Source organism: Vicugna pacos, chromosome 1 (assembly GCF_048564905.1).
Source record: "Vicugna pacos chromosome 1, VicPac4, whole genome shotgun sequence".
Taxonomy (NCBI): domain Eukaryota; kingdom Metazoa; phylum Chordata; class Mammalia; order Artiodactyla; family Camelidae; genus Vicugna; species Vicugna pacos.
The window spans coordinates 68,679,152-68,703,129 of NC_132987.1; the positions used below are offsets into that span (position 1 = coordinate 68,679,152).

A 23,978-nucleotide genomic window follows, 5' to 3' on the forward strand; every position below is an offset into this window, starting at 1 on the left:
GCCCCTTGGGACTGGAGAGAAGGACAGAAATAAACTCCAAAATCCCAAGTCTGTAGGTAAGAATTGAGTGAGAAGAAGCTGCAAAGCAAACACTGAATTCCCCCTTTCTGTTCTCATGGACTTGGAGTTTCTCCTTAAACATAGAAATACATCCTATTCTAATATTTAACTTTAATGTATAGCAATAATAATTAGTTTTAGTACTTTTGAGCAAATATCTTTTTACAGAATAGATTTAAATATGATTTTGGGTATATGTTATTTTAAAGATGCCATTCTTCATTCTTAATGTATACCCTAAAACATTCAGGTGCAAGGAAAGGCTTAAAAAAGGTGAGTGGGGAAAGGGTGCATTTCCTTTATTCACAATCTATACTTTCAGTCTTTTATTCTCCCTTTTTCTTCCAGTTACTTCTCTTTAGGACAATCAGTGTTATTGAAATGAGGAACTGTATATCAGAACTAAAATGAAACCACGTCCCCTGGGCATAATCCTCAATTTCTGATGTTCTGTTTTTCATGTGCACACATAAAATATCTTCCCTTAGGTATTTATTTCGGTTACCAGATTTTCACTGCCTAAAGTGGCCTAATCGGGCTGGAGCTGACCTGATAGTTTGTAATGTGAAAGTGGCTCCCTGCCCTCTGCCCTGTCTGTGTACGTGCCGTGCTCTGGTACGTTGTGTGCTTCCGTCCTTCAGTGCTTTTCGCGCTCTTGTGCTAGAACTGACTCTGTATATTTCTTCAGGCTGTCATCCCTGCAGAGATGTAGTTGGGAGGTAGCAGCAGGTGCATCTGTCAGTTTCCAGGCTCGCTGGGATTCGCCTCCAGGCTTCGGCGGGGCGTGGGGAGCTGGACCATGCTCGTGTGGGTCAGCCGCCTGTTGTCCGTCCTGCTTCAGCTGCCCAGCTCTGTGTGTGTGTGTGGAGATAGTACAGCATCATTCTCAATTTCTTTTTCAGCTAAATACTTTCCCCCCAAAGAGTAAATAACCTCTTCCTACAAAAGAAATCATTTAATAGAGAAATGTGAATGGAAAGGCAGATTTTAGTGTTTGAAGATTTTCAAAACTTTTAAAGAAGATCAGTTGTGCTGAATCTTTCATAAAACCGTGTAGCTATTTGAAATCTGATAGTATTTGAAAACCATAGGAATGGCTGTATTACTGAGAGACAACTCAGTAGTACTGATTGCTAGAATAAGTCTCGAATTCTTTTTTTTCCTGGCGTTTTAAATCATCACCTTGAACCAGAAAAACCTATGTGAATGTAGTTCAAAACCAGATTTCACTCTAAACTGGCTTCTGTTTTGATAATGCCATTATTTTCCTAATCTCAAAGGCTTGAAAACCATGGGTTGATTTTATTTTCTCTCTTATTCAGTATCCTCTAATTCTGTCAAACAGTCCCATCAGTTTTTCTTTTAATTCTCTGAACTTGCCTATTTATTCTCCATTTCCAAAGATCCCCTGATTCAGGTCCTCTTTACCTCCTGCTTAGTTTGGTATGACAGTGTTTGAACTGTTAACCAGTCCCCCCCCCCCCCCCCCGTTGTTTCTTTTTATACTTAACCTTTCTTCATTTGGCAATCGGACTTACTCTTTAAGGAAAAAAGATAAACACAGCCTATCCCATACCACAGAAGAGCCAAGTTTTTGACTTTTCAATTTTAGAAGTCAAGTTCTAGGCATAAAGGGAATTGATCTGGAAGATTCCAAATCAGCTCTTCCCATCCTCGGGAAAGTAGGGCTTGGAATGTGGCACAGAAATCCCGTTCCCAGCAAGGTAGATGGACCTGAGGTAACTTAGGCGGGAGCCGGGAGATGCCTGTGTGCGCAGGGGCCTGAGTGTAGTCAGGGGAGCCGGGCGTGTGGAAGGCTTGTGGGAGGGGGGCGGAGGGAGAGGGGAGGGTCTGGGTGGACCTGTTGGTGGAAGAGCTTCAGGTGTTTGCAGGGATAAAGGCAAATGATGATCTTCACCCCAGCCTGTCCCCAAATCCCCTAGTCTAGCGTTCTGTGATCCTCTGGAATTTAGATGCGACCCTTGATAAAGAGAAAACCTGAAATTATTGAGATTACCCTGAATTGACTGAAATTTAGTTTTTACCAATTCAGTGGAATGGTAGTCCCTAAACAGAAATTAAGATCAGTTATACAGAAATAAAATCCGATTTCTGGCATGCCCGAGGTGGTGTGGTGCTCTACGCTTTGCGTACCTGTTGCTCTAGATCCTTGCCAGTGCTGCCTCTCTAATCTTGCTGCTTTCCCTGAAGGAGTCTACCATGGATGTTTGCAATACAGGGCCCGGATTTCCAGATTCTTCGTGGTTCTACCCCATTGTTTCCCACTGTTGTCTGGACTCGGCCTCTTACTTAGGCCAATCTCCTCATCAGCCTGATGTCTGCCAGGGCCTCTCAGCTTCCCACCCAGCTGCTCTTCATTGGCTTGATTTCTCCTCTTTACATTCAGACGTGGACTGTGCTCCTCCTCTCTTACGTCAGTCTAGATCCTGTCCATTTTCAAGGTTCAGCTGATGGCACTGCCTTTTAAAAAGGTGTTTTAAAAAATTTTTCCGATTCACAATGGTCTTGGTTTAAAAAAAGTACAATAACACTTAGCACTTAGTTACATAGTGCTATTTGTGCCTTGCTTTTTGTTCCATGGCCGTTAGTTTTAATTTCTCCAACTAGATGATAAGCTTCTTGGGAATATGGGTCATACACCCCCGTATTTTTCTTGCATTCTCTTGAATATGGGCATAGAGTAGAGAATGGAAAATTACTCATTAGTTACTAGGATAGGATCTGTTGCTGTTTACGTTGTGTATGTGAGATGAATTGTATCTTTATCTAGTTTATTCTTTGTGCATTTCTATGTCTCCACCACTCCAGCAGTTAAATAAAAGAAGCAAGCAGTGGGTGGATGTGCTGTGCATGTCTCTGACAAGCAGAACAAAGCTGATTTGCTCTATTTTTAGAAAGCTTGATGGTGTTCATTTTTCAAGTGTCACTTAAAAATGGGTAGCTAAAGAAGCACTCTGAGTTTTCGAATGCAGTGGTATACTTCGGTAAAAAGCCCCTTGGAACATGGGCACCGCAATTTAACGTCTTTAGTTAACACTTGCTCACAGTTATTGAAGGAATAGAGAAAGCTAATGCTCTGTCTTGTTTAACTTTTTTTTACTGATGAAAAATTATCTGACATTAATCAGAATCCTTTTTTGACACTTACAACCTCAAAAGAATAATTTTATCACGGATTTCTGTTCTACGTTTCACTTGTTTGCTTGACAGAAACTTGGCTGGTTTCCTCCTCTGTTCTGTACTTTCTTTTATATTCAATATCTGGAGCCTCTTTGTAGAAGGCTCCTCCTGCATTAGGTTTTGGAGAGGCTGAATCTTCTTTTCCCATATTACTTCTCTGGCTGTAATGATTCCCTGGAGGCCCAGGGCAGGCAGGAGACCTGGGGAGGGAAGGAAGGAGCCGAAACCTGAGACGCTCAGGCACACAGGGACATTATCCTGTCCCCCTCCTGCCACAGCAACGCATCAGTTTTCCCTGGTTCCACAGGATAACACAGAGCCCACTTTGCAGAAGTAAGGCACCTGCCCCTCTTTAGGGATGACCTCTAAGGCATATATTCTTTTTCACGTGTAAAATTATGTAGTGCGTCTAATATTATTTAAATCCTCAAATGACCTCTTACAAATAATTTGATTTGTAATGCTCTGCTTGTAATGCAACCTTATCTGAGGTGCTTTTTATTTAGAATCTCTCAAAAAATGATGTTTATGTGGGCGCACACACACACACGTACACATTTTCCTGCTGGTCATGATCCTGGCAATGGCCTGTCACATTAAGTTTACTAGGAAGTGTGTCCCTAGGGGTGGGGATGTAGCTCAGTGGTAGAGCACGTGCTTAGCATGCACTGGGTCCTCGGTTCATTCCCCAGTACCTCCATCAAAAAGAAAAAAAGTGTGCACTTATTGTGAGAGTAAGGAAAAATATGCTTTAAATCTGGGAGGAATTCTTGCTTCATTCAGTGATACTGCTTGCCAATGAATAATAAAAAAATGAAATAAAATAAAATAAATAGAAAATCCTTTACAAAGGGAAAACAGTACACCTATATTTATTCACTTGCTTGCTTGTGCACTTATTTATTTCACTTATTTGTTTCAATAAAGGCTGATAAGAAAAGCACCCGGTACTATGAGAAAGAATGCACAGGAAGGGAGCCTCTCTGAGAAGGGTTCTTTAAGGAAGTGATGTCTAAGCTGAAACCTGAAAAGCAAATAGGAACTAGAGAGTAAAAGAGCTGAAGAGGAGGCTGTTACCTTGAAGTTGGAGGGCCTGGTGTGTCAGAGGACCTGAGGGCTGGACGCGTGGCACAGCAACAGAGGGGCAGGGTGGCAGGTGAGGGAGGCAACTTCATTTAGAAATGCTTGTGGAAAGTGAACTAGCTTGTTTTGAAGAATCAGTTTGCCAAAACAGTAGATTCTTAAGCAGTCATGTCTAAGTCTTAATAGAGAATATGAAGAAAGCCTGGCGGAGAGATTTAACACAGATCATACTGTGATCAGTGGCCTTTATAAACTTTTTAATCTTTTACTTCAGGATAATGAGTGTAATACCTGGACAGTTACTTGACAGATTTCATACGTAATGTATATGTGTCTTTGAGTTTAGTATTTTTGGCACTAGTTCTTGAAACTCAGTTTACTTGGCGCCCTGTATGTGTAGTAACCTTTAGGACGTGGGTTCCCCCACTGAGACTTTAACAACATGGCTGAGTTAGAGCCCTCCTTCAGGACTCTGTGAGACTTCGGAACGATTCTTTTTTTCCCCCTTTCGTTTCCCTTCCCCAGCTTATCTATTAGGTCGAGTTACAGGAGGCAGCGGGAGCAGTTGTGTCTTGTAGACGTGCTGCTGTGTTAGCACGTCCCGTGCGGGCAGGGCCCTGTGCATTCCAGAGACGTCCTGGGAGTGGAGATGAGGCAAAGGGAGAGGAAGGAGCTCTGGGCCGGCGCGGTTAAGCTGCGGGACGTTCTGTTTAGGAAAGGATAGACTGGGTGTAAAGACTAGGAAGCGGCAAATAGTTTTCCACTTGACTATCTTGAATTTAAATCTAAATCTGGCCCTTAGTAATGTAATCTGGCTGCTTTATTTTTGGGTAAATAGGTTGTCTTTGCTGTACTGTCTCAGTGCTACAAAGTACTAACCTAAGACTGGAATCCTTACATGTGTCATTGGAGATTCGTGCTGTGAAGGTGGAAGTTGCCTTTTTAGTTCTGCTCACTCCCTAGTGAGCACACTGTCCAGTGCTTGATAAAGAAATCAGAAAGGATGTGTGTCCTTTGGTAAATTGGCGATACCTCTTCTGATTTTTAGCTTGCAGAGGTTGTAATTAAGGTAAAGCAGATAACTCAGTCAGGCTCGTAAAGGAGCTGTGGCATCAGGAAGAGCAGCGTGGAGTCGGGCATTTTAACACCCCTGCTCTGCCACAAATGGGCCAAGTGGTTTTGGACCAAATACATAGCCTTTCTGAGTTTTTTCCTCATCTGTGAAATGGAGATAACAATCTCTACTTCTTTAGGGTCTGCTGTGAGGATTACAATATGTGTGAAAGTGCCCAACACAAGGGTGCCTGGTCCCTAACCTTCAAATGAATGTAATGAAATAATCGTGAGCACACCTGTGTGGGGTTAGGTCTGCTAGGCCAGACATCCCTGCCTCTGCCTTTCAGCAGCTTCCAGTAGTTGTGAGACCCGACTCTTGTAGTTGTTCCATTTGTTGTGTGAGAAGCTTCAGCAGTGCCATTTCTGCATCATGCTTTGATTCAGTGGCCAGACCGGTGGTCACCCACAGGCTCTGCAGCAGACAGGACACTCACGGTATCGCCGCCCTGCTGGCAGCTCGCGATCGGGGAGTGGATGAATCATCCTGGTTTGGCTGTTCCCCAGGTTGATGCAGTGGGCGGTGAGTCCACCAGAATGAGGATGAGTGGGAGGGAGAGAGCCTGCATGATCACAGGGAATGCTGCTGAAAAGCCAGCAGTCAGAGTCAGCACAGAGACATGGTTTGATGAAAAGTGATGTGCTCAGAACAAGGTGGCTGGCAAGTGTGTGACAGTGTACAGTTTACCAGGTGGGGATGAGCCTGATACTGGTTTCGTATGACTCATTGTGCATTTTGTATAAAAAATGAGGTAATATTTTTGTGCACTGAAATGGATTTTGATTACATTTATATCACATGGGTTTGATCTGCTACCACCATGGTTCTGTCCCTGCAGTTCTTTCTTTTGTATTTTATCCTCCTTTCTGTGGCCTTTTCTTACCCTTTCTTAATCTTCTTGTCTGGTGTTTTCTGAACACCAGGAACTGTTCCGCCCCCAGAACCCATCCACTCTGCTGCTGAGGATAAAACAGGTTGGCCTTTCCTCATCTTTCTTTCATTCTCTGGAATGACAGTTAATATTGCTGTGCAGTAAACGTGTTTTAATAGATGCTTCTGTAATTCTTAACATTGTGTACATTTTTGTAGGAATTTTAGTAGATACAGAGGATTATAAAGAAGAAAGTTAAAATCATCTATAGTGCTTTAGCACTTAGAGGTCACATCTGCTAAGTTTTAGGTATATCCTTTCTGTCTTAAAAATTGTTTAGTAAACATTTGGATTTTCAGTGCAGCCCACATAGACTTGTTACATTTAGAAAACAGCATTACTGTATTTATTTATGGTCTCTAATAATGTGGAACTGTTTTTCCTTAAGGATTATAGTCACTTGTACAGGAAACTTTTTTTTTTAAACCACATCTGGTATTGAGCCAAAACAAGAAGCAATGGAGTGGGAATTAGAAGACGGAAGAGCTCTTTTATTTAGTAATTTATACACATATTAGATGCTTAACAAATAATTTTTTCTTTTCTCTTACCTCTCCTCCTTTATTGGCTTCTACTCCTTTTCAGCTCACACAGTATAGCTAAGGGGTGAATCCCCACTAGAGCTCTTTGGGTGTCTCATGTGACACCTGTTAGAACTTGAGTACAGCCCCTCAAGACATATGGAGTCATCGAAGTTGGAGGCTCCTGACCCCAGGGTACCTATGTTCTCTAAAATTGTATGTCAGATATATTTATATGTGTGCTTTTCTGGGAAGGGAATTGGTTCGTGAGTCTCATCTTAATCATCTTGTCTGGTGTTTGTGATTGAATTCTGTGACCAGAAAAAAGATAGAAAATCTGAATCTAATATCTGGTTGTGGCCTAATCCTTGAATTGTCAACTCTTGGTCAGGCAGGTGACCTCTCTGAAAAAAAGAGTGGGGACCATGTGCATAGTGTACATGAAATTGCAAAAAAAAAAAAAAAAACCAAAGATTACAAATAGGTTTATTGGTCAGAAAAAAAATTCAAGGACAGTTTACTGCCATTCTGAACCATGTAAATAAACTGTTGTGATGCTAGCCATGAGCTATGAGATTTGGGGACAGAACAGATACAGGCTTCAAACTCTAGGGTGATAGATCCGGTAGACTGTGTGCAGACATTGTCTGCAAGAATTTCAGACGCAGGGATGAGCTTGTGTAATCTTCTCTTCCACAAGCCCTTATAAATGTGTTTTTCATTTGTGTTAGATGGTTTAGAAGTGATCTTATTTGGAATTAAAATAGGTTGGATTACCTATGAAAGAGCCATATGCTCCACGTCTTAAAAAAACCCAAATCTCCTAGTAGTTAAAAATATAAAGTGTCTTTTTTTTTTCTGTTTGTACCTCCTCCCTTTGCCTTGCTTTTCTTCCTGTGAGTAACTTGTGTTATTTGTCGTAATATGTGTACTTAAGCAGCGAATGTTTTTAGATCCTTTTCTTAGCCTATGACATACTGGTAGGAAGTCCTCTACCCTGACCCCCTACCTTTCCTCTTTAGTTCTGTCCATTTTTCAACCCATTCTCTGATTTGCACTCGTTATCTACATGCATGTCAGCTGTTTATGAAGTACTGTGGTTAATACACAATCATAGATACTACCCATCCATACTTTTTGGCTTCTTTTCCACTTGCTGTTTTACTTACAAATCTGCAAAGCAAATATGCAAATTCAGAACGTAATGGTACCCAAGACCGTCTCTCCCAGGGTGACACCATGAGCAGAATGCTTCAGATGAGTCCAGAGGGAATACCTGGAAGAACTCAAGGGAAACAAGCGCATCCTTTAGGCTTTGTGGGGTGGGGGGAGGTGCTGGAGTGATTTTAGAAAACAATGTGTGGAAGGCTGAACTAGACGGGCTCCCAAGGATCTTTCTGGCTCCAGTCGTCTGAGACCTAAAAAATGTTGCCTAATTGGAGACCGCAGAAAACAAAAGGATTCTGTGCATGGCAGAGCTCACTGTGCTACTGACCCAGGAAGTTTGGCAGTGAGGCTCATCACAAGACTGTCATTAGGCAATCGGAATCCATACCAATTAGGGAATATTAATTAAAATTACTGCCTCCCTAAGGGAAAAAACATTGATTCTCTGTTTCTATGGACAGATAAAAACATCAACTCTCTATTTATATATATAAATAAGTAGAAATATGGTTTTTTTCCCCCCAACCGAAAGAAAGGTAATAACACTGAGTATCTTCTGAAAGTATCTAATAATAGCAATCGTTAGTACTTTTAGGTTGAATGACGTCTTTATAGTACCTCGGTGCCACCAAACAGAACTTTTTCTTTTCGTTCTTGTTTTACCTAGTGCACCCCGCCCACAGCCCCCATCTCTGTGGTCTCCCATCTACCCTTGAATGTAATTCTCCCCCACGGCTATAGTGCTTCCTCAGCTCTCATTAGCATGATGGTACCGCATAATCGAAATGAGCTGATGTAAATGAAGAACAGAAGTGTTATTTGTGCCCTGAGTACTTCTGATTGTTGTCTGTTTATCGTGTAGATTTGACTTCCGGGTGGATGCTAGTAATCATTGTTTTAGCATCCTGTTTTCAGAGAGACAGACTATTGAACTACAGAATGTCAGAGGTGGAATGGACCATGAAGGGCACATAGTCCAGCGATCCTCAAATTTTAGCATGCGTAGGATTGCCTGGGGAACTTATTAAAGATCGTGAGTCTTGAGTGTTAGTTACCCCCTAAGATTCTGATTCAGATGTCTGAAGTAGGGTCCTTGAATGAGCAGTTTTAAACAAGTGCCTCAGATAATTCTAGTGCACATGGTTTAGGGTCCTTATTCTGTAGGTCGCCAGAGCCCAGAGAGTCCCACTCAGGCTAACCTAGGGTTGGGAATGTGGGCTTCTCATTCTGTGTTTTTATGTTTTAGCAAAGTGACCAGATCTACTGCCTTTTGGGGACTGCTTTTGTAAAGACCACCAAAGACCTCCTGGTTCCCCTGGTCAGTGTGGCCGACTTGCAGGTTTCATGATAAGATGACTCTGACATACAAACTGATTTCGTGGCTTATTGTATACCCGCGTTGCTCTTTCCCCCTATTTCTCCCTTCTCCAGGAACTTGCCCCTCCAGTCGTTCATCCCTCTTCTCTTTCCCCAGTTCCCCTTCCTTTTCCTGCCCCTGAAAGGTGATGTGCCACGAAGTTCTGGCCTTTATTTTTGTCTTTTCTTGGATGATCTTCTGTTCAGCGTTGTGACTGCATGGCCCATTTGTTTGTCTGTGACCCTGAGATCTTGCTCTTTACGTGTACTTCCTTCTGGGTGTTTTCATCTGCTGGTCCCGTAGAATGTTCAAACTCTGTGTGTAAAACTGAACCCCAAATCATTCTCCCCCAAGCACTTCTTCCACCTCTGTTTCCTATTGTAGTAAATGGTCCTACCAGTGACCTATCCAGAGTACTCAATAACCAGAGTAGATTATTTTTAAACATCCTCCTTTTCTTTATGTCAAACTTATTTTCAGTAGTAATCATGAAATGATTTTTCCTCCTTGTATACATATAATCATGCCAGCCACAAAATAAATATTACAGTACAAAATGAAAACTTATAAATTATAGTAATAGAATTATATTGATATAAAATTGAAAAAAGAGGGAAAATATGTGAAGAAACACTTCTAAAGAGTGAGTTCTGCAAGGTTCAGAGTGGCTCACGGGTAGGACAGAACTGAAATAACTCAAGTTGTGTTTCTTCCTTTACAATCACTGTGATAATCACTGTTTATTTAGAATCTACTCTTCAAACACTGGACTCTGTAGTTGGAGACAGAAACTGCAGTTGAAGCGAGCTCCAACTCTTTCAAATAAACACGTATTGCAGGCCGGGCCATGTAATTACATACATGTAAATCCCATAGAATTAGGGATTTCTGGGACATAACTTCCCTGTGGAATATAATGTTTATTAAAGGATAAGTAGTAGAAATGTGCTAATAAAAAGTTTACATATACATTTTATTACTAAAGCTTAACAGTACCCATGACAATTGTTTAGTGCTTAGACCAACACATTTTCTGAGGGAGTAATTTATTAATGATGTCGTTTAGAATTACCGGTTCATGGTGACAGTAAGAAGCAAACTGACTTCTGTCAGCTGTATTGTTACTTTTCAGTTGGCTGTAAACTGCACCCCAGCGTCGTCCAGCTCACTCCCATGCCCCTACTGCTCCGTGGGAGCTGGCTGTCCACACAGTCACCTCAAACCAGAAGCCTTAGAATCATTTTAAAAAATCCCTTTGCTTCTGTGTTTGTTTGGGTTTTTTTGAGTTCACTTTGTTATTCTTTTTTTTTTAAAACTTTTTCATTAATTCATTAATTTTGAGACTTTTTTTTGCAAACATGAACATTTTTGGCAAATTCCCCTTTACCACTTTAAAAAATAGCTTTGGTCTTTTAGAGGTATCATTTATATACAGTAAAATCGACCCCTTTCGCAGTGTACTGTGCTGTGAGTTTTGAAGAATGAATATGGTGTGCGGGTGTGAAAGGGCCTGCGCACCTGCACCACCTGGTGTTGGGGTCGGGAGGCCCAATGCGGGGCTTCGTGACCAGAGCCAGCTGTTGGGAGCACAGGTCCCATGGTGAGCGCCAGCAACTCTTTCCAGAAAAGCCCGAGACCAGCCACATCTCGGCAGGAACTAGCCCAAGGAAGAGAGCCACCCTGTACCTGACAGCAACTCCCAGATTGAGGCCCTCTTCTCCCCTACACCAGGAGGGTCTTGTGAGCTCCCTTGTGTACCGGCTCCTTTGACCTTCCTGGATAAGGGAAAGGGGGGACGTGGAGCTCCAAGAGTCTGTCCCAAAGATGCTGAGTCCTTCCAAGGGGACCACTTAAACCAGCAATTTTGTCAAGTCAGATTCGAATTGATAAATGTTTAAGCTGGAGGGTTGTTTAAACTGGAAGAGATGGAATATTGCTGATTACAAATCTGTTTTCCCACTTCCACTAGGATGGGGCTCCTACAGATGATTAAATCATATGGAAATGAAAGAGGTTGTATTTTCTTTGCTCGACTGAATGTTTCAAAAATAAATCTGTAATATTTGATCACAAAAACTTACCTTTGTTTAAAGTAGATGTGTAACCCTATTATGTGATAATAGAAGTAACATAATAAATGCCTGGGAATAAGGTCAGAAATAGATAAACCAACAGATTTCATTTCTGAGAAGTGACATGATGGGTGATTTTTCTTTCTCCTTTCTTTTTGCTTTTTCCTCCTAAATTGTCTGAAATAAATAATATACTTTAGTGCTAGGAGAAATAAGTGCTATTAAAAATAAGAAATTAATCTGCCATCAAAACTAATAATTATTGAAAGTATATGCATTGTTTTACAGTCTTCTGGTATACATTTATACGTATATATTGGATACAGTACTTTTTTATAGCATCTGTCATATGCTTTTTATCACCTAATATTAGAACTTGATTATTTTTCCTTTTCCTAAATGTTTTTCAAAAGCATTAAAAAAATAATTGTATGATAGTTTGTTGATGAACCATTTCTCTCTTGTTGGACATTGAATTTGTTTTAAAAATTAGATCATTTTAAGTAATCCTGCAATATAAACAATTCTTTGTAAATCTTTGCATCTTTGATTGTTTCCTTGGACTAGATTGCTTAAAATGGTATTACTGTGCCAGAAAATAGGAACAGTTTCAAAGTACTAGATATTAGTTTAACTTCACTGATCCTTTAAGCCTTGACTCAGGACTGAGCTATATTACCTGGATATAGCCTTTTCGTTCCACACATTTTTTATTTCTTAATAAAAACAACAGCAGCAGCAATTAAAATATCTACTTGCATATGCATATGTGTGCATGCTCACACACACACACACACACACACACACACAGAGCTCTTCTATCTAAACTAGACTTCCCAGTCCATACTCTCCAGAAAATTTAGGACACTTATTATTTGTCTGTTCTCTTTGAGGGACCACTCACTAATTGCTGTCCTGTGAATTCAGCAAAGATATCGGCTAGGAATGGCTTTGGTAGCCTCTTCTTTGGCAGGGTTGCATTATCCTGGGATGTTATTTCTCACCTATTATTCCATCAGGAGTAACTCTTGACATGTTTCTCTGAGGAATTCATTGTTGTTTTCTCTGTCTGGAGTGTGGTCCTACCTTCTTGCTGTTTAATTATTCTTCTCTCTGTCTTTCCAGGTCTCACGCAAGACCAAGACTATCTGCAGTCTTTCTTTTTTTAAAAAGATTTTTATTACATATAAATCTAAAAATACTTCAAAAATTGTAGTATAGCTGATGTACAATATTGTGTTATTTTCAGGTGTATAGCAAAATGATTCAGTTATATATATGTATATATATATACACATACATATATATATTTTTTTTTCTGGACATAAATCATAGCAATATTTACTTAGATCAGTCTCCCAAGATAAACGAAATAAAAGCAAAAATAAACAAATGGGGCCTAATCAAACCTAAAAGCTTTTTCCCAGGAAAGGAAACCATCAACGTAACGAAAGGACATCTTACTGAATGGGAGAAAATATTTGCAAACAATGCAGCGGACAAGGGGTTAATACCAAAATATACAACTAGCTCAATATTGAAGGAACAAACAACCTAATCAAAAATGGTCAGAAGACCTAAACATACATGTCTCCAAAGAAGACATACAGATGACCAACAGGCATATGAAAAGGTGATCAGCATCACTAATTGTTATAGAAATACAAATTGTAACTACAATAAGGTATCACCTCACACCAGTCATAATGGCCAACATCAAAAAGTCTACAAATAATAAATGCTGGAGAGGGTGTGGAGAAGGAACCTTCCTACACTGTTGGTGGGAATGTAAATTTGTGCAGCCACTGTGGAGAACAGCCTTTCCTTTTTTAGTTCTTCTTTTCTGACCTCCAGTCGCATATATGGTCTGAGTCAGACATCTTACTTAGGGGCTTGGATCTTCTCTAAGCAGATTCCTGTGCCCTACAATTCATGATAGGGAACATCAAAATTGACTCCCTGTTTAAAGAAAAATCTTCTATGCGTTTTTGAGGCCAGATAGCTTAATTGCACTTCTTGCCTACTCCAGACATCACCTCTATTTTAAGTACAGTCTTTAACATCTAGTGAAATCTGGTGTGTCCAACTTTATTAGTAAAACAGCCTTCTCTCCCCCACACATATTTTGCAGGTGCCTCTGTAATCCACAGCATTCAGCAGGAGTAAAATTATTGCTGGGAGGAAGGAAGAGAGCTAGCACTCGAAACATATGAAGTGGGATGACGACTTCTATTATGTAGAGAATCTCATTTGGTGCTTTTGTGTTGCTCACAGTGCTTAACTCCATGCTAAGGACAAAGCTTACCCTTAATAAATATCTGTTCTGTTTCATTTTCTTATTATAATAATGCCTTTCTGGTAGTTAAGTGTTGAGGAATGTCTGTTATAAAATATACTTATTAATCCTTCAGGTCACCAGCTTACCTTGTCATTAACTCAGCTTTTTACTCACTGTACTTAAACCTAGTGTTCTTCATTTTGGATCATTCCAATGGCAGAAGCAATCATAGCTGTCACATGTTTATATTTCTTGATGTTACTGTAGTGAGTATGCATGTCTCCCTTTGTAGTAAGTGTTCCTTGTCTTGCTGCTTATAACATTGTCCTTGTTTTCTTCACTGATTGGGGCAAGTTGGAGACCAATGTATTGGTTCCTACAAGATTCCTTGACTCTCATGTAAGTCATCTCTGAGTACACTGTAACAAAGTAAGGGAAGGCAAAAATTAAACTACCAAGTTTAGACACGAAATATGCCTACGTTCCCCCTTGCTTTTCTTTCTAAAGCATGAATAGTGGTCACAGTGATGTTAATTATGATAGTTTCTGGATTCTGGTTCACTGCCACACTTGTCAACTTTGATGTATTTCTCTTCTTCTTTTATGAAAACAACAGTGGTCTTCGTCATTGACAAAGCAAATTGTGAACTTTAATCTTTCCTTTAGCATGGCTTTGAATTTTTAAGTCCCATTTCTTATGAAATGTTACAGAGAACTTTGCAGAAATATTTGTGATTCTGAGAAATACAAGAAGAGGGGTGCTTTGCAAATGATTGTAGAATAAGCAGTGTTAAATTTGTGATTTCCTTTTACTTTTGAATTTCCACTTTTGGATTTTAGTACCTTGGATGTTCGGAGAGCTGTGCAGCCCCTGCAAATCTCGCTCATTTTGCTGTTGTTTTCCTAATCAAATTGAAATTGTAACAGGCTCAGTAGCCCGGAGAAAGTAGGAAAGATAAGGAAATTTGGAGGGTGATGTCCTTCCTTGGAAGTAAGGGAAGGTATGCTGGTTTCTTGACCCCTGCTCAAGGTGGTACCAAAACCAGTGGTCCCTTTATTGTAGCCTGTAGCCAAGCACTTTCCTCTGAAGCCTCTCCTAGCAGTTGACTGCTGTTTCAAAGCAGAAATTACTGTTACTCTGCAAAATAAGGGTGACTAATAATTGCATTGAAAAATCATGTTTGAAATATGTTGCTTGTAAAATAAGTGATGATTGGAGGAAACAGGCTTTCTTGTGAGGAATGGAGAATGTGTGGTTAAGATATACAAGATCTTGTGGTAGCTCACAGTGAAAAAAAATGCGACAAAGAACACATGTATGTTCATGTATAACTGAAAAATTGTGCTCTACACAGGAATTTGACACAGCATTGTAAAATTACTATAACTCAATAAAAAATGTTTAAAATAAAAAGGAGCATGCATAGACTCTGGAAGCAGACTTACTGTATTCAAATTTTAGCTCTGTCATTTATTTACAGTAATTTGGCAAATCACTCAATCCCTCTATGTCTCCCTTTTCTTATCTGTAAAATAAGGATTATAGTATATAATAGTAGTACTTATATAAAGGTTGTAAAGAATGAGCTACTATGTATGAAAAAGATAGAATGGTTCTTATTAGCATACAGTAAGTGCCCATTAAAGGGCTAGACAGTATCAGAACTAGTATTATTTTAAAAAGAAATATCACTTGAGGCTTACTAATATGTAAATGTGTGATGGTTTGTGAAAAAGAATCTGTAAAGTAATACCACCACATTATGCAAATGTGTAGCAAAGTCACATGCTTCTGTGTGTGTGTGTGTGTGTGTGTGTGTTTAGGAGGATCAAGAAATGTTAGCTATGGTGGCCAACTGGGGAGCACCCTGTCTAGAAGTATTTAATTTAGACTAAAAGCAAAAAATTCTGAGATCACTAAACCAAACTCATCTGTCAGCCAAATTTGGTCCATGGATCACCAGTTTGCAAACTCTGGTGTGGAGCAAACATGCATAATGAATAGTTTAGCTCTATAAAAAGACTAAGAATCTGAAACTATGCAATCCATTAGACATATGTGGATATTTAAATTATTAAAATTAAAATTCAGTTTCTCAGTCACACTGGCTACATTTCAAGTGCTCAGTAGTCACACATGGCTAGCAGCTAACCTGTTGAATAATGCATATCTAGAATATTTTCATTACAGAAAGTTCCACTGCATAGAGCTGATCTAATGGTTTATAAAAATATTCACTCGTTATTGTCTACCAGCTTATATGTATCTCCAAGAGAAATGTCCAGGCTGAAGGCACTAGACCAGTAGTATACAGTAGTATTGGATTGAGAGGAATTATTTTCTGCTTGATTTTACTCTGTAGCTGTTAATCCACTTCCTAGCAGCAGTTTAAAAGTTTGTTTTTGAAGTGTTTTTAAGAAAGCTCTTTGTTTGGTGACTGTAGGCTTCTGGCACTAGGTGAATCTCGTTTGAGGAGAAAATTCAATAGGGTAGAGAAATGGGAAGTGTGATTTTCCCCATTGAACTTCAAAGGATACATTATTCATGCCTTTCCGGGGATAAATGAAAAAGTTGAGTTGGAGTTTATATGTGTTTGCATGTGTGTGTATTTCCACCAACTAAGAAAAATGCATAAGTGAGAAACTTTAAATATACTCTATAAAATATATAAAATGTGTGTTGTGTTAGAAATTTTTTGCTATGTCTTATTAATGCTCTATCTCATGTTGGCAATCAGTATTGCTATTGCTACAATAATGCTTTTTCATGTATAATGGGAAATAGCACGTTTTTAATCATTCAGTGGTGATTTGAGGAATTTTTGCTATATTAAAACAACTGGAGGAAGCTTAAACTGGTGGTGGGGTGATGTAACAAATCAAATTCCTTAGAGCTGTTCAGGTTAGTGTATGGGATTATATTTCTGTTGCCATTCATGATACAGCCCATGTGTTACTACTTATATAGAGAAAGTAGAGAGCACAGAGGGAGTGTGCATATGTGCTATGGTTTCTTTAGTAAGAGATGGTTGCATCAAATATTATGCGTCAGGGAATTACCTATTTTCCCATAACAAATCTGCACGTCCATTCCTAACTCAGTAAATATAGGGAAATTCTTTGTGTTTTCTCTTTTTATTAAGCTTTTGCATTTGTTAACTGTCCCCTTACCTCCAACCTAATCTAATTTATTCTTCTAATTTATTGAAGACTAGAACATACATACCAATTTTTATTGGTGAATTAATGTCAGATATTACATTCACATTAAAGTGAGTGTATCCCTTCTCCAAGAGGTGAAGTATGCAGAGGCATATATTTGAGATGTGTGTCTTTTTCTTTATGTCTGTTGTCTTTCAAAAATTTTACATTAAAATATCAGTTACTGCTAATTTTATCTCATCAATAAGTGTTGGACTTATTTATTTTTGTAAATATTCTTTTCTAGCTGATCCATCAATTTAAGGAACATTTATTGTTCTTTAATTTTGTTCCTGATTATAAAGATAACAACTATTATAGATTTTATTAGCTTTATTATGTCATTTTCTAATATAAACAGTTAAAGCTATAAATTTCCCTTTAAGCACTAGCTTAGCTGCATCCCAAATATTTCAATGTTCTGGAGAAAAACGCCCATGGCACTCCATGGCAAAGCCCAAGGGTTAATTATTCAAACCTAGCTCATCATTGCCGTGGGGAAGGCCCCTAACCCTGGCTTGTACTTATTTGAGGCCCTCTGGTGGGAGAAACTAAAAATATGAGCAGGGCAGAGAGGATCTCCCTGAAGTATATTAGGAACCACTGAAAAATCCAACAAACGAATACCTGGATATATGGAAGGAAACAAAAATCTGAATCAGAGATGAACAGTTTGGGCCAATTGAAAATCCAAAATTAACTTAAAGAATATACATAATGAAAAGAGAAAAAGACATTGATTGGCTTTTGCACCTCTACAACATAGGTTTTGAATTAACTTTAACATCTGCTGAAATGCACTTTCATTTCGTGTCTTAATTGATTTTGGGACTCAAATTACAATTATACCTCAGAATCCTAATAAATGTAAATAAAATAACCCTATGCATGGGGAGCCTACTAAATTTTAATAAGGTTCCTCCTATGCTCTTAGAGAAATTACCAAATATATAATGGAGAACAAATTGGCATGTCTCACCTTACCCATTAGAACCTTGCCTGAATTCCCCATGGTCATAGCATTTATTGCCCTAAAATATCTCGTAGTCAGCATGGATGCTCAGACCCAATGAATAATACATTAAATTAAATTATATCTTTGGCACTTACAATTGGCTTGGAAAAATGGAACTTCCTTGACTTCTTCCCCACTCCATGATTAAAATAGCTAATACTGCCCGATGTAAATGAAAAAAGAGTCTTCAAGAATTAAAGCCCATATATGACCTTTTTAGAGAAGGAATTTCTCCATTTAACAGCAGAACCTGACCTGTCCTGAACTCAGAGAAAAGGACCAGTGCCTCACAGTGGATTACATAACGTTTGAGCATGATCATACCCATGAAGGCCTCCATTCACAGTATTATTTAAATTACTGACTCCATCTAATCAGCAACTGGTAGTACTTTGCAGTCATAGATTTGGCTGATATGTTCTGTTCAGAGCCTGTTTCAGCAGCCTCTCAGCTGCAGTCTGCCTTCATCTTTGAAAGGACACAGTAGATTCTGCCCAGCTGTCCATGGGGTCCCTCAGTAGTCCCACTGTTGCACACAGTCTTTGTGGGTAAGATCTTAACCACATCCAGCTTTCTCCGGAAGCACAAGTGTGACATCACCCTGGTGACATCCTCCTCCGGGGAGATCCACTTGAGATACTCATTCAGGACATACTGATACTCACAAAGGACATGAGCCATTGCCCCACACATAGTGCAGGGCCCTGCTACCTTTGTTAAATTCCTGAAAATTGGTAAGCTGAGAGCCATTCCATCTCTTGACGCTGTCAAGAAATAGCTAATGGCCCTTTCAGCACCTACAAATGTTAAAATAGGCTCAACATCTTTCAGGTCTTTCTGGGTTTTGGAGACAACATATTTTTCATTGATGAGTTTTACTTAAGCCAGTTTATGCTGTCACTTGCAAACCAGCTCATCTTAAATGGGACTCCCTACAACAAAAGGCTGTAGAATCTGTCCAATCGCAATACAATGGCACTATCGTTGGTGCCCCTCCTCCCACCCCAAGACTCTTAGTCCAGAGGCTTTAGCAACCTCCTCTTGTGCATCCTAGAGTCTCTGGACTACTCATAATGGCCACGTGTTGTCCCTAGACGTTTGATGCAATCAACTGCCCTCCTGGGCTCCACACTGTTTGCCTTTAGATACTGAGATCTGGAAATAGAGGCTCTCATCGGCCCGAGCCATGACCCCCAGCAGTATCTCAACCTGCAATATCTGTGTTCAGTTCCCTGCTAACTCTTCTCTACTGAGCTGCGTAGAATCGTACCCTATTGTATCAAGACTGCACAATTTAGTCTTCAGCCAAAGGCTACAGGGGAACTCTGTGTAGATATCTGGAGCCTGTTCTTTTTAAAGCTCCTGCTTTCTGGTGACCTACTCCACAAATTCCATCTGCCTCAGTAGCCCCGAACGTAAGTGTCTGCCTCTCAGCTTAATGAGTCTGCTATGCTGTGCTTTGATTCCACTTCTCTACACTTAAGTCTAGAAGGTGCCTCAAGGCAGAAGGCTGTGACCATCATAGGGCTCAACTCCTTACAGTCCTGTGTGCCTCTCTTCTAGCTTCTGAAAACATTTGCTTTGTGTATTTTGCTCAGCTTTATAATTATTTAAATACAGTGGGTGGGAGAGTTTGATCCTGTTGAGTCTTTTATGGCTGGTGGTAGAAGTTATAAAATACTTTTTACTAATAGTGGCAACTTTATCCTAACCATTTCAAGAAATATCATCAGCCTTCTCCAATGGGGTGCTAATGTTTTAACTGTACATTATACTTAGCTTCATTTACATAATCTAGACCAGATGTTTTTACTACAGTCACATTTTTATTTCATAAATAGCTGTTGAGGGAGAGAGGGTATATCTTAGTGGTAGAACGTGTGCTTAGCATGCACAAGGTCCTGGGTTCAATCCCCAGTCCCTCCATTAAAAACAAAAAAAAAATAAACCTAATTATCTCCCCTCTTCTACTCCCCCAAAAAACCCCACCAAACTTAAATAGCTGTTAAGTTACTTGTAGGTTTTCTGCAGAACTTATATTTAATATTACCAGATTCAGTTGTATAAAACTATGGTACATGATTTGAATATTTTATGCTTTACACTTTTCATCTAGTTCAACTCTCAAAATATTTCACTAACTTTAAAAAATTTATCTGAATTTTTTATACAGTGTAATTCAATGATCATAAATGGAATGTTTTGGCATTAATTGTAGCCAAGTATCTTTTGTATTTTCCCTTTAACAGTAAGTTTTCAAACCTCTTGTATTTAGTTTGAGTTCATGCAGAGACATTAATACCAATGTTTGATTTTTCTCATTTAAAGAATGTTTATTGATGTTTTCTTGGGGACTGTGGTCTAATGTATTAAAAGTTAAGGAGACATGAAACACAAATAATTGAAATTATTTAAATCACCAACTTGAAACTTCTCCTCTATAATTTTAATCTCTTTTCATCTAAAAACTTTAACTAAGTTTTCTAGAAATTATTAGAATGGAGTGATTTCGTAGTCATTTTCTTTCTCTCTATCATCTATCGTTTGGTAAATGTCCAAATGAGTAATGGAATAAATAACAGTGGAAAAGATAAAGAGGCGTACATTTCAAGCTTCTTATTCATAAATACTTGAGATTTATTCCTGGGTATTTGAGTTTCTGTCTTTTGTGCAGCAAATCTGATACTGTAGAAATAACACTCAGCTGGAAATTCAGGACTAGCACTAACTGTGATTTCAGACCAGTGACTTCCCTGTTGTGGAGTAAGTTTTTCATTTATGAAATAAAGGGATTGGATTAGATGATATTTAAGGTCACTTTCTCCACTTTTAACATTCTGTAAAGCTTCAAATAAGAAAACCAAACATTAAAATGACATCTGAGGCCTAGGATTTATCCTAAACCTTTATTTTTACATGAAAATGAAAGAATCTGTAAGCTCTATAGGGAATCTTAAGGGTGGCACATAAAACCATCCAAAATAAATACTTTCAAAGAGTCTTTTAATGAAAGCAGAATAGAAGAGCAAGAATCGCAAATGCCATCTGGTCACCGACTTGATTTCTGAACACGATTTGGGTAACTGATACTTTTAGGAGTGGAAAACTCACTGTAGGTAGAAATAGCGATTACAGCGTACCGTAAGCCAAATACAACCTTGGAAATGAAACTAGTAAATAACATGAGATTGAAACAATCCATACAGTTTAAATGCTTTTTTTTCTTTAAGCTTCAGTTTAATAAAATTGAGAAACTATTTGTAGACCACTCTTTTATTTAAAAACTAATGCACTAAATGTACCACCTGCCACTGGATTGATGGGAGGGTGTCCTTTTTGTTTGAAGGTGGCTTCAAGGAGAGAAGTGGGGTAAAGGAAGTAGATGATTGGAGATATTTTTGTTAGGAAACTGGGTTGAGAGGGACAGACCTGTGACCTCCAATTTCTCCTTTTTTTTTTTTTTTTGTCGTGGGAAGAATGTTTAACCCTTTGAAAATTATTGATAATGTGGCAATCTTGTTGTTTGCCTCACCTTCCACTCAACAGCTACTTTTTTGCATATGGTATTATTAATACTGTTTTTTGGTATCCAGCCTGGGTAACTGATTTTTTCCTCCAAATTCTCAGGTTATATGTATATGCGTGTGTATATGTGTATAGATAGATAGATGGGTTCTTCTATGGTTATTAATTAATTAGTCACAAGCCACTCTGCCCCTAGGAGTCTCTTTTTATCTGGCTGAATCGGAAAACCACGGACTACTTTGAAGAGCCGTGGAATTGTCTGAAAGGATTGAATTGAAATGGTGTCTAGGTCATAGGGTGCTGGGGGGAGCACCTTCTTGGGTTCAGAGTTATAAGATGGTGTGTGCTGTACGAGGGAAAGTAGTCGGAGTCTAGGGCTGTTGCTGCTTCTAGTCTCCAATTGGAAGGTGTTTTGGGAAGAGAGAAAAGGAGAGAAGAACTGTAAAAATCATGTGGAAGGAACATATTAATGTTGGATAAGTCATTATATTAGATCTGACAGTGCTTTACAACGTTCAGAGCCCTTTAACTGAGAAGTCAGAGGAAGTGCATATTTTCTGGTACACATTTTGTTTCTTTGTGACTAGATTGGAGCCGGGTGAGTTTCACTCTCAAAGCTTTACTCTCAGGGAGCAGCTAAATTTTTGCAGAAAAGTGGCAGCTGGGTGGAAAGTTCTCTCTGTCCTGCTTGCTATCTCCAGTGCACAATCATTTTTTCTCATGCCAAAGAAAACATCCCTCCACCAGCCTGTCTGGGCTTCCTCTGAAGATCAGGTTGATCAAAATTCAGCTGAAATCCTCTCTGAACCTGAAGCAGCTCTGGAAGTGCGAGGGGACCAAAGTAGGAGCCCACAGACCTCTGGGCCCTTGTGTGTCGGTCATGGACCAGCAGCCAGCCTCAGTCTGTGCTGTTTTTCCTGGACCTCAGGACTCAGCACTGTCCATGGGCCTGTGGTTCCAGTAGTCATATTTATTAGAGAAATGCCTCTCAACTTAACAACCAGACCTCACAACCAAAAGCACCTCATCCTGAGAAAGGAGAAATTGAAGTGTGTGTCTTCTGCATAACGTTTATCACTGTTGTGTTTAATCAGTTAACAGCTGTATTTCCACTGGCTTATATATTCCATGGGGGTAGAAGCCATGTCTCTTATATGTTTGCCACTTACGCTGGTGCCTGGCATTTGGTTTGCCGCCTGCATTACTGAGTGTAAAATGTGATCAGCCTGGGCTCACATAAGCCTACGGGCCAAGGTGGGAGCAAGAGGAGCCTGGCTCCCCAGGCCCCAGCCCCCTGCCTGTGCCCCTTCACCCCTCCACCCACTGCACACACCACGGCTCTGGCCTCAGTTCCCTTCCCATTCCTAAAAGGAATTAAGTATATTCTTTCCTATTAAGCTATTAATACCGCTGTCATCAAAATACTTTCTCCCTGTTCCTCCTCCACGTAACCTGTTGTGTCCAAACCCTTCACTGCCTGTCCTTTCCCTATATTTCAATAAAGGGAGGCATAGAAATGTATCTTCCTGTGACATTCAAATGAGCAGGTGTAAGTATACGAGCTGAGCCAGAGAGCCTGGTGAACGTCTCACAGTTCCCCACGGGGAGACCTTCTGGAATCGAGTGTGGGCTTTAACTGGTGCTTAGCCCCTTCTGAGATGGTCCCCAGGCACCCAGGGAGTAGGAACGGGAGCAACGAGGAGATCTGCAGGATGGTCTGTTCCCCAAAGAGCAGGTCCTGAAGGTAATACTCATTCATCTAATGCCAGCACTTGAAGCTCTTTCCCTTTCTATGAAGCGGGGCTCTGGTGGTGCCCTGCTTTTTCTGTCAGGAGGAAATCACGCCTCCCGACAACTGCCTGGCTGCAGGACGGCTTCGTGCTGAAACCTTCTGTTTTATGTGCATTTGTTAACCCTGCAGCGGAACCTCAAAGTTAAGCCAAAACAGGGGAATAGCGACTGCAACTAGGGCACATGGTTGCCAAAGAGTGACCACAGTCCTTTCTTGCGTTTACCTGGCATAAGAGCCCTTGTCAGGGGGTGACCCTTTCTAGTTATTCTAGTTTGAAACTTTTCACCAGCAGTATAATGTGCAGTGGACACAGAGTCACCATCTTACATTACTGTAGTAACACTCTTATTTAGGAATGGTAGGTGAGGTAAACGCCTGTTCTCCCAGACCAAACATTGGGAAATCTGTTAAACCTCAAAAGATTTTTTTTTTAGTTGAATAGGCTCATCTTAGAGATTAAATCTGTTGTGAAGTGTTGTATGTATGTTACAAATATAAGTGCTGTAGAAAAGTAGCAAGTATACTGTGCTTGCTAAATTCTGGTTCTTCCTGGTTGATCTTCCACAGAAGTATGAGATTACAGAGGAACGTGTAATATTTTCAAAAACCATTACTGAATTCTGCAGTTTTGTAGGGTTGATGTGTGTGTGTGTGTATGTGT

At 39.7% G+C, this 23,978-nt stretch overlaps 1 protein-coding gene across 7 annotated transcripts in view; it reads left to right on the forward strand.

Moving 5' to 3' along the window:
* IGSF11 (immunoglobulin superfamily member 11) overlaps positions 1-23,978 on the forward strand; it is a 156,887-nt gene that overhangs the window by 94,057 nt on the left and 38,852 nt on the right. Inside the window, exon 1 of one of the 7 annotated variants that reach the window (XM_072964718.1) lies at positions 39-56. The exons of the other annotated variants lie outside the window; for them this stretch is intronic. The gene's annotated coding sequence lies outside the window, so the exon portion shown is untranslated. Of the gene's footprint in view, positions 1-38; positions 57-23,978 lie in introns of those variants that run through there. 7 annotated transcript variants of the gene reach the window in all.